This window comes from Benincasa hispida, chromosome 8 (genome assembly GCF_009727055.1).
Source record: "Benincasa hispida cultivar B227 chromosome 8, ASM972705v1, whole genome shotgun sequence".
NCBI classification, from domain to species: Eukaryota; Viridiplantae; Streptophyta; class Magnoliopsida; order Cucurbitales; family Cucurbitaceae; genus Benincasa; species Benincasa hispida.
The window spans coordinates 51997683-52008203 of record NC_052356.1 but is presented as its reverse complement, the minus strand read 5'-3'; the positions used below and the strand labels follow the sequence as shown (position 1 = coordinate 52008203).

Here is a 10521-nt window from a genome sequence, read left to right as displayed (position 1 = left end):
TTGCCTCTGCTCTCTCCTTGCCTCTTGCTTTCTCCCTATATCTCGCTCTTTCCTGCCTCTTGCTCTCCCTGCCTTCCGCGTCGTCTCCCTGTAATCTCGATCTTCCTTGATCTGGCTCTCTCCCTGTCTCTCGCTTCTCTCCTTGCCTCTCGCTCTCTCCCTGTATTCTCGCTCTCTCCCTGTCTCCTCTACCTCTCTCTCTTGCTCTCGCTCTCTCCCTGTATCTCGCTCTTCTTTCTTGCCTCTCGTTCTCGCTTCCTTGAAATCTCTCTACTCTCGCTTTCTGTGCTTTTCTCTTCTCTTACGTTTTCATTATCTTAACTTTATGTATTATGAATGTTAACGAAGTTTAATGTGGGAGGGGGGAGGTTAAGTTAAACACATTCTTGAGGACAAATTTGAGTTTATTGTGTTCAGTCCAATTTTTTAGGCGTTGTGTGTTTTTTGAAATGTTTAGGAGGTTACATGTTTGTCCGTCGGGGGAATGGGTAGCGTTTCAATTTAACCGACCCGTCATTGAAGTTTGAAAAAACCGTGTTGTGGATGTTTATCGTATATAACATTTCAATGTTTTTGGTTTTATTGTAGCAAGCTGTTCGGTAGATAAGCTGGACAATTGTTTGAAGATGTGTGTTTCGAGAAGTGTTCTAGATGTTGTTTTGATTTTACTTCGTTTTATGTATTTGTGATATGAATGTTTATCGACTTCGTTTGGATATTGTAATTTTTTACTTGTTATAATATGGACTTCATTTTTGTTTTTTAGTTATGTGAATCTTTATTTGGTATAATATGTTTTACAGGTTTTCAGATCAAATTTTAAAAAATTACAAATGATATATTAAATTTTAATGCTCCCCATGCACATAGGATCTTCTGACGCACTTTAAAATGGCATCGGGAGTTATGGTGGAACTCCCGATGCACTACAATGCATTGGGAGTTTCCCCATAACTTCCGACGCCATTTAAAAGTGCGTCAGAAGTTCCTCTCCCGATGGATTTCTCCCGACCAAACTCCCGACGACCGTTTATGCGTTGGGAGATCCTCTCTCGATGAATTTTCCACACTTTCCCGATGAAATGTGACGTCGGGAGAAGTCTGATTTCCTGTAGTATTTTTAGCGTCGGGATTATATATTTATCCAGATATCATACCTATTTAAATCTATTTATGTTTTTTTTTTCAAATGTCATATTTGTTTGAATCTTACAAATATCAATCAATGTAAAATAAGATTGTCAAAATGAACTAAATGTCCATAATAGATTAATAATATATAAAAACGCATTTGAATCTACAATATTAATCCAAGAGTTTCTATAATATCCACAATTTTTTAATCCAAAAAAATATTACATAATAACAAAGTACATATTGGGAGATGCACAATTCCTAAATCCAAAATAACATTAATAAAAATCTACAACCTAAATACGCTTGTCGAGAGATGCATCTACAACAAAAAGCTCCAGATACCTACAAAATACAAATTTAAATAAGTTTAATGTTCAATCATAAAAAACCAAAAAATCAACTTACCTAAATCATAAAGAAATCAACTTACCTCAATCATAAACAAACCAACAAACTAACTCAATCATAACTTAAACTTAAACATACTTATACTTAAATATAAATATGCATATTTCAATCAAAACAAACCAACTTACCTCAATCATAAACAAACCAAAAAACCAAGAAACCAACTAAGAACATTAATGAATTGAACTCAATCATAAACAAACCAACATACCTAAATCATAAACAAACCAAGAAACTAACTTACCTCAATCATAAACCAAACCCTAAAAACCAAACTTACCTAAATCATAAACAAACTAAATTACCGCAATCATAACCCAAAAACCAAGAATAACCAAATCTCAATATAACTTATAAACTTAAACATAATTTGTACATAAATATATATATTGCAATCATTGAAAACAAACTAACTTAATACAATCAATTGAAACAAACAAACTTAAAAACAAACTAATTTACACCAATCAACTGAGAACCCTCACCCTCCCTCGACCCCCCCCCTCCCCCAAAAAACCAAAAAATAATAATAATAATACGATAATAAAATATTCTAAATGCGAACATATAAAAAATCTAATCGAAACACATATCTATACGTTTATGTTATTACCATAACTACAGGATAATAACATATGCAATCATATAATTTAGCACAAAATGAAATTCAAAATCAACTTCAGAACATTAACTATACTTTACATAACTATACGTTTATGTTGTTACCATAACTATAGGATAACAATATACCATAACTACAGGATAACAATATACACAATCTTATAATTAAGTTTACTACGAAAGTCGAAGAGCTCATACCTAGTTCGATCTATCTTTCTTGAGCTGTAAGAGCATAGCTTTCATATCCTCCATCTCAGATTCTCTTTTGGCATCATGTTCGTCCAATCTAGCCAATCTAGCCTTTAAGGATTCTATCTCTTATTATTGCTCCTTTATAATTCTTGATGAAGATGCACTAGACGATGATCACCTAGATTTTTTCACGTTTTTACCCTTCGGTGTCCTACCAAAGCCCACTCCTACGACCAACACCTGCTCGTATATTTCTTCCTCCGACATTCGTTCAGACCCTTCTTAGGTGGAGGATTCTCTCAGCTCAACCATTTAACTGTACATCAATAATTAAGACTAATTATTGTATGACAATTGTATATGAATAAAGTTACATTGAGGAATAAAAACTTACATATGCATCATTCGTAGCCTGATTAACAAATGTGTTATTACTCCTACAATATGTTTACTTAAATAAGTCCATTAGGTCCATTGTTTGACCATCGGGTCCTTTCTGTAAAACAATTCGCAAGAAAATAAGATATTAAGATGAGTGTACTTTAACTAGCTTACCGTGGATTCTCTTATGCGTATGAAAGTCTTAAAACCAGATGTATGAGTATACTTTAAGGCTAACCTATTCCTTTGATTCGTCTCTCCCACTTTCTAAGAAAATGAGAACTTAAGATGAAATGAGTAATTGAAATGTAAGTAAACAAAAACAAAAACAAAACAAAAATTATTAGTTTCCAGTCGTGGATTCAAACTTGTTGCATAGAAAGTGCCAATCCTCTATGTCATCTTTAAGGCGATCAAGTGGATGTGCTCGTGCCTTTTCAGGACTTGCATATTTTTTGTAGTGTCTGTGTAGTTCCCCCCTATACTCTTTGAACGAATTTTTCATCTGTCCATTGATGAAATCATTGACAAGTTTGCTGGACAAGTCTAATACAAAATGATTCTTAATTAAGAAAGAAAAGAAAAACTAATTAGTATGGAAGTCGATGCATATATAATTTGTAAAATATAAATTGACCATCTTACCAATAATCGACTCTCAACAAGCTCTCTTATTTCTATTGGTACCTCTCTTATGTCCATAACGAACGGAAAAAGATTCCTAAACATTGGTACCACTAGCATTGCTAAACCTCGTTGCATTATGGCAAGCTGGTTTCTCCCATTCAGGGTTGATCTCGATAGGAATTCTCCCAAATTGTTGAACATATTTATCCAAATCAACATTTCGAGAATATCCATGTCTAGCCCTAGTAGTCATATAACCAGATTCTGAAGAAATTATACGTCGTTAGTTTAATTAAACATTAGTTTATATAAATGTGGATCTAAAATAACCTGTATTATCTCCCATAGAGGATGATACACCAATATGCTCGGACTGTAAGTACTCCAGTATTTCCTCCTCATCAATATGACTTACCATTGTTCCTGTGTAAACAATAATATATATGTTATATAACAATATGAAGTTATGAAATGAAAAAGAATCCAGTGTTTAACCTATATGCTCATGGAGAAAATACATATTTACATGCTTATTCCATATCATTAAGATGTTCATCGAAACTCAAACTCTTATTAGAAGATGATTGTACATTATCTTCCTCGTCATTTATGAAGTCATCATCAACTCACTGAATTATCCATTCTTCTACGACTGTAGGATCAAAACCAGCTTTACATAAACTGATATCATTCAATTTTTCATTGATTGTTCAAGTAATACTATTCACCACTTCTAACAACTCATTTTGGTTATTCTCATATTCTTCTACTTCTGGCATGTCCCACACACGCTTGTTTTGGACTACTTGCACCACTTTCCAATTATTACCATATTTAGGATCGTTGATGTAAAAGCTTGTTTGGCTTGACTGGTAAATACAAAAGGCTCATTAAAAAGCCAATGACGAGTTGTATTAATTACCCCAAATCCATGTGTACTCTATTGGTCTTTTTAGGGTCTGTATTGAACCAAGTACACTTAAACATAATTACACGTCTTATCTTGGCATACTGAAAGTCAAATACTTTATTGATAACACCATAGAAATTATGGAGATCTCTTCCACCTTTACTTTCTGAAGGCACCATGACACCGCTATTTTACGTACTCCGACAATTATCATGCTCAATACTATGATAGTGTACTCCATCAACAATGCATCCACTGTATAAGCACACTTCTGAACTTGGCCCAATCACTAGTGAATATATGTCATCAGACATATCTCCATTTTCACGCAATGAAAGAACCTGTTAAAAAGTAATGTCACCTGTCATTAGTAGTCAGTTGAATTTTTATTGGTCTTTTAAACCCATAGTTACAGGAGATTTGAACCAATCAGGAAAGGCTCGTTGGTGCCTTCTGTATAAATCATCCTAACTTTGAGCTTCATGTCGAGTTAGTCTCAAATATTTCCTATAAGTAAAAGAGACGTGTCTCAATTTTATATTTCACACTTTGTATCAAAATAATCAATTACAATAGAATGTTCAAAACTTACATTCGATAAGATTTAATTTCCAAGCAATTGATCAAGATGTACTAATGTGCATTGCATTTCTCTTCTCTCGATAATATCCTTACTCTTGGTGCTCCTAATGGTCGCACACTGAACATCGAAAATTCGCCACATATCTCATCCTCTGGAAGTCCATCATCATTTCTTTCATCTCTATTGAACCTTGCCTCAATTCTAGTTATGTACAAAAAAACAAAATTCCAATGATTCATTCATTATATATACTTCTTTTATAGAACCCTCAGGACGTGCTTTGTTTCTTACATATATTGTTTCAATGTCCATAAGCTTCTTTCAATAGGGTACATCCAGCTATAACTAACCGGACCTGTAACTTTTGTTTCATAGGGCAAATGGATTGTTAGGTGCACCATTACATCAAAAAATGCCGGTGAAAATATTTTTTCTAACTTACAAAGTATGATTATAATGTCTTTTTGTGATCGATCCAAATCCCCTATAGATATTATTTTTGCACATAGATCACAGAAAAATTTGCATAACTCAACGACAACAGTGGACACGTCTTTTTTAAAGTATGCTCGAACACCAATTGGAAGAAGCCTCTGAAGTAGAACATGGGAATCATGAGTTTTTAACCCCCATAGCTCTCCATCTTTCTCACTAACACATCTTGATATATTGGATACAAAACCATCAGAAAATTTGATTGATTTCATCCACTTATAAAATGCCACCTTGTCATTAGTAGTCAATGCATATGCAGCGTGTCGCTACAACTTTATCTCCTACTTTTTTAAGGTGTAGTTCTTTCCATATATTCAGATCTTCTAAATCCAAACGAGCATTAGTTGTATCCTTAATCTTTCCCTCAATATTTAACAATGTGCCTACCAAATTATAATTAATATTCTCTTCAATATGCATAACATCCAACTTATGTCTCAATAAAAGTTTCGACCAATATGGAAGTTGGAAAAATATACTTTTTTTTATTCCAATTTAAACATTGTTTCCGTTTTTTTATCACTTTTCTCTAGATGTTTGCTAAGAACGAGAAAGTTTAATACGTTCACCTGTCGTAAGATATCTTCTCCATCCATGTTAACTAGAGGAGGTCTACATTCCACTTTTTTATCAAATTGTTTGCTTTTGTGTCAACTATTATTATCTAGAAGATAACGTCGATGCCCCATAAAATATTTTTTCCTCTTAGCCTCATTGATGATGTATCCTCTTTACAAATAGGGCATGCTTGGTAACCTTTGGTACTCCATCCAGATAGGTCACCACAAGCAAGCACGTAGTTTAAAGTATTCGTTGCTAACACAACCGTAAGTGTGCACACCATCATTCCATAACTCCTTTAACACTTCAATCAATGACTGTAACTAAATATCTATTTTTTTTCTAGGAGATTTTAGACCGGGTATAAAAAGGGAGACAATGAAATTTGTCTCTTTCATGTATTTCCAAGGTGCCAAATTGTAAGGAATGAACACCACTAGCCACATATTATATGAAGTACTCATATTCCCGAATCGGGATTGAATCCATCTGAAGCTAGTCCTAAATGAACATTACGTGGGTCTAAAGAAAACTGAGGAAACTTACGATCAAAATGCTTCCACCCTCCAGCTTCAGTTGGATGTCGCAACAATCCATTAGTTTTAACATGTTTATCTTTATGTCACCTCATTTCAGGTGCAATATGCTTAGATGCAAACAATCGCTTCAATCTTGGTATTAAAGGAAAATGTCGTAAAATTTTATGTTGAATCTTTTTACTTTTTTCGGATTCAACTTTGTACTGAGATTCACCACATACTGGACACTGTTGCAAATCAGCAAATTCTTTCCAACATAGGATGCAATCATATTTGCAAGCATGAATACACTTATAACCAAGTCCTAAGTCACATAATTTTCTTTTAGCTTCATAACATGAACTAGGTATAGATGCTCCAATGGGAAATGCTTCTTTTAAAAATTTAACTAACAAGTCGTACTTGTTAGTCTAATCGCTAAGAACCTTAATATGCATCAACTTCACCAAGAACAATAATGACAAGAAATTTGTACCACCAGGGTATAACTGTTTGCGTGTTTTATTCATTAAGTCTTCAAATAAGCTTAAACGTTTATTTCTTTCTTCGATATTGATGTGCATCTCATCCTCGTTTTCTTCTTCATTTACATCAGCAATTGGACACTGTAGATCATTTATAATATTCAAAAATTCATTTTCTTCATTTATAACATTCATATCTGTCATACTTAATCCTAGATAAGTCGACTGGGTCTCCATGATATACCCATTGATGATAAGATGGAGAAATTTCATTAATAAATAAATGTCGTTCAACTCCATCTATTGGCTCCCACATAGCATTCATATATTTTCTACATGGACATCTTATTTTTTTTCGACTTATTAACATGAAGTTTTGCAATATCAAGGAACCGATATACTCCTTCTACATACTCAGTTGATAACTTGTTCCTAATCTTAATCCACTCTTCATCCATTCTTAATAATATATGTGATAAGTTGAACCTATATGATTTAGACAATTAGTTATATTAGAACATATAGTTCCAATTTCTCACTTTTAATTTTATTTCATTTACTTTTTGTCCGTGGTTTTGAATGATTAAAAGTACATTTAAGTGTGATTTTGAAAATGACAAAAGTCATTTTAACTATTTTAGAATCACTCCTAAACATATCCTTATTCCTCTTTTGATCTTATACAATTTGATCTTATAAAAGTAGATCTAAGGGTAGAAAAGCTTGAGATGTTTTGAGATGTCTAGGCTATTTTCCTAGAACAATTTTATGAAAACCAAAATTAATCTAACCCTTTCGGCGTTAGATTCAATTTTAGTATGCTAATCTAAATTATCAATCTAGACTAATAACGATTCAATTTTAGGCATTTGCTGCTTATTTTAGCACGTTCACATATTTGAATTCCAAAGATAAGCATGACTTACGATTAAAGAAACAAATGATAAAGATTGAGATGAATAAAGTTCATTGAACTAAATAAAAAAGAATTTATTCAAGGAAATATATACCCAAACAACTAAAAGAAGAAAATTAAAATGACAAATTTGCAACAAAGAAACTAAGTTGTCAAGTACAAGAAGAATGCTGAAAATTAAGGAAAATAAAACTAACTTTCGAATAGCCATTACAACCTAAGTTGTCAACTACAACAAAGAAACTAAGTTGTCAACTACAACAGAGAAAATCTAATTTGTTCCTCCTTTTGGAAGGGAATTTAAGATAAGTCGTTACAACCTTTAACTTTCGAATAGAATTGGATCGATTAATAAAGAAGAAATTAAGTATATTGCCATTTTAAGAAAACAAACTTCAACAGAGAATCGATCAATAACTACCACAGAGAATCAAATAACCTATTACAATATAAGCAAAAAACTTCAACAAATAATATGCAAGCCAACTCAATACACATGTTCAATGCAATCTTAGAACAAAAATGTAGATAGCTTACAGTATATTAAGTAAACCCAACATGGAACGAGGTGAGAGTAAAATAAACTACGCAAACTTCATTCCTTTGTTGAAAACAATCGTTTTAGTATTTAAGGAGCCAAAAGATCATTATAGCTAACAAAATTACAGCCTCAAAATAATAGTATAGTGTAAGAGTAAGCCTAAAAGAATGATAAAACACCAAAACTAAACCCAACGTGGTTGCAGAGTCCATATAATATAAAAAACAACAAGTACAAATATATACTTCAAACATATACAATTACCAGAACGCTTATAGAAATGAGTTTCGTTTTGGTAATCTAGAAGTCATCGTAGCCAGTTTCTAAAATTAAGAAGTGTGAGTGATATGAAAAAAGATAATTTTAACCAAATAAAATCAAATTCATGTAGCCCTAATGAAAACCAGTATTCATTTGGGTTTGATTCAATGAAGAATTTCAACTCACGCAAACAAATTATAACCCAAAATGTAGAATAATTTCAAATAAGTACCTTGGAGAAGATGATACAGAGGAGAGAAGCAACTGAAACTAAAAGAGGAGAGAGACGGTCGATTGGTGGAATCGCCACTGAACGGTGGGCACTTAGATGTGAACCGAAGACTGAAGAGAAGAGAGTAAAAGTGAGAGGGAGGAGTGCGGAAACGGCGAGGGGGAAAGTAGAGACCGCGGCCAATCAGAACACGAGGGGGACGGACAGCGGCGGGCGAACGAAATCGAGGGGGAAATCAGATGACGGAGAAGAACAGGCATGTGGAGAGGGGAAGAAGAAGAATCGGGGAGAAGAAGAATCAAGACGTTATTTATATCGAACATTTTCTCGATGGTCATCTGTCAGACCGTCGGGATATAGTTAATAATTGCCGATAGTCACCCACTAATCGTCGGCAAAAGTTTGCAATCCCGGGGTTCTGACATAACCGTCAGCCAAAGTTCTCCGAATTCCAAAAATACTCTTATAACGCCCGATGGTTGACTGAACACCATTGGGATATAGTTTATAACTATCGACGGTCACCCACGAATCGTCGGTGGAACTTCGCAATCGCGACAGTGTTCTGACACAATCGTCGGCCAAAGTTCATCAAATTCCAAAAAGCCTCTTAGAACGCCCGATGGTTAAACCTCACCATCGGCGGTTATGAACTTATTCCGACGGTCCTCGTCAAACCGTCGGCTAAAGTTCCCCAAATTCCCATAAAAAACTTTTTATATTTATATTACAACTTAGAATATCCGATGGTTACATGGAACCATCGGACTTTATTATAAACTCCCGACGGTTCGACGCCCATCGTCGGGCCAACATAAAAAATTCCAATATATGGATTTTGTATACTGCACATCTCATCCAACGGTTGATTGACCACCATCGGGCTTAAATAAGAACTCTCGACGGGTTTTGCTAACCATCGGGATAAATTAAAAAGTCGAACGGTCAAATAGAACCGTCGAACAAAAGTGTAATAAGCTCGGCGGTTTCTTAGGAGACTGTTGGGAGTATTTAAAATCCTGACAGTTTTTTTGTAGACTGTCGGGATAAATGTTTCTCCCGACCCCTTATTTCCACCGTCAGGATAGGTTGAAATCGCTGACTCTTTTTTGGTCATCGGACAATATATTGTTGAAAATAACCAAAATTCTTGTAGTGAAACCAATACTAATTATATGGAAAATCATTAAAAAAAAAAAAAACCAAATTATTTATTTATATTCCCAACCAAACTCAAACAAGTTTCAACATGTTTGAACATCCCTAATTACTACTGAACATTGGTAATGTGTCCATAAAATAATAGAAAATTATGTCGAATTTAGGAAAGAGAATCTTAGAACAGAATACATAGCAAATAATAGGCAATTATAGGGAAAGAAGCGAGATGTATTAAATGGAAATGATCGAATCAATTTGTGTAGAGAAGAGAAAGGATATATTCCCGAGTTAGGCAGTGTGTAGGGCAAAAATTGGTTAAAAAAGCACTTTTCCATTTTCCAATGGACAGTAATGGATTCTATTGTTTCAATTCAAATCCAAAACAAACTGCTTGTTCTATTGTCATGTTGGCAATGTTTTCAACTACGTCTCTCCTACATTTCCCACCGCTTTTTCTTTTGTTTTTCTGCTAAATAACCAATCAAGCTTACA

The 10521-nt window shown here is 33.9% G+C and overlaps 1 long non-coding RNA gene across 1 annotated transcript; it reads right to left on the bottom strand.

Annotated features, from left to right (window-relative positions):
- Positions 1-1335: 1335 nt before the first annotated feature.
- On the bottom strand, positions 1336-9395 carry LOC120083598. Its single transcript, XR_005483466.1, has 4 exons — positions 8869-9395; positions 2753-3789; positions 2365-2674; positions 1336-1479 (listed from the first exon to the last, which is right to left on the bottom strand). It is a non-coding gene; the product is annotated as an uncharacterized LOC120083598 (long non-coding RNA).
- Between the last annotated feature and the right edge of the window lie 1126 nt (positions 9396-10521).